This window comes from Miscanthus floridulus, chromosome 11 (assembly GCF_019320115.1).
Source record: "Miscanthus floridulus cultivar M001 chromosome 11, ASM1932011v1, whole genome shotgun sequence".
Taxonomy (NCBI): domain Eukaryota; kingdom Viridiplantae; phylum Streptophyta; class Magnoliopsida; order Poales; family Poaceae; genus Miscanthus; species Miscanthus floridulus.
Genome location: NC_089590.1, coordinates 32760525 through 32761047, shown reverse-complemented (window position 1 = coordinate 32761047; position 523 = coordinate 32760525). Strand labels below are relative to the sequence as shown.

The following is a 523-nucleotide window of genomic DNA, read 5'->3' as shown; positions in this document are numbered from 1 at the left end:
CATATCCGTCTCCTTCACAGTATGCATACCTTTTTGTGTTTTTCTTTCTTCACCCCTAGCTTTGATTAGACATTATTTTATTGATGAGAGCCATGGCTCCATCAATGGTTAGGGAAAGAAAGGCATCTCCAGCAGCTGCGTCGATGTGCCCCCCTAGACATGAGTGTTAATCCATCATAGAAATATTGAAGCACTAACCAGTTTTCAATCTCATGGTGTGGGCATGCTTCGATGTAGTCCTGCAGCCTTTCCCACGCCTTGGGAATGGATTCCATGGCGTTCTACAGGAAGTTAGAGATTCGTCCCCTCAGGGTGTTGGTTTTGCCCATGGAGAAGAACTTAGTGAGGAACACCATGGAACATTTGTTCCACGTGTCAACAGCTTCCCATTCCTTGTATAATTACTGTTTTGCCCTCCCCAAGAGGGAGAAGGGAAACAAGCGGAGCCTGATGCTCGCGGGTGCGACGTCCTTGATGACGATCGTGTCTCACAGCTCAAGGAAATGTTGGAGATGCACATTCA

The 523-nt window shown here is 47.0% G+C and overlaps 1 non-coding gene across 1 annotated transcript; it reads left to right on the top strand.

Moving 5' to 3' along the window:
* Positions 1–207: 207 nt before the first annotated feature.
* LOC136495008 (small nucleolar RNA R71) lies at positions 208–314 on the top strand. The gene has a single exon (XR_010768802.1). It is a non-coding gene; the product is annotated as a small nucleolar RNA R71 (small nucleolar RNA).
* The last annotated feature ends 209 nt before the right edge of the window (positions 315–523 follow it).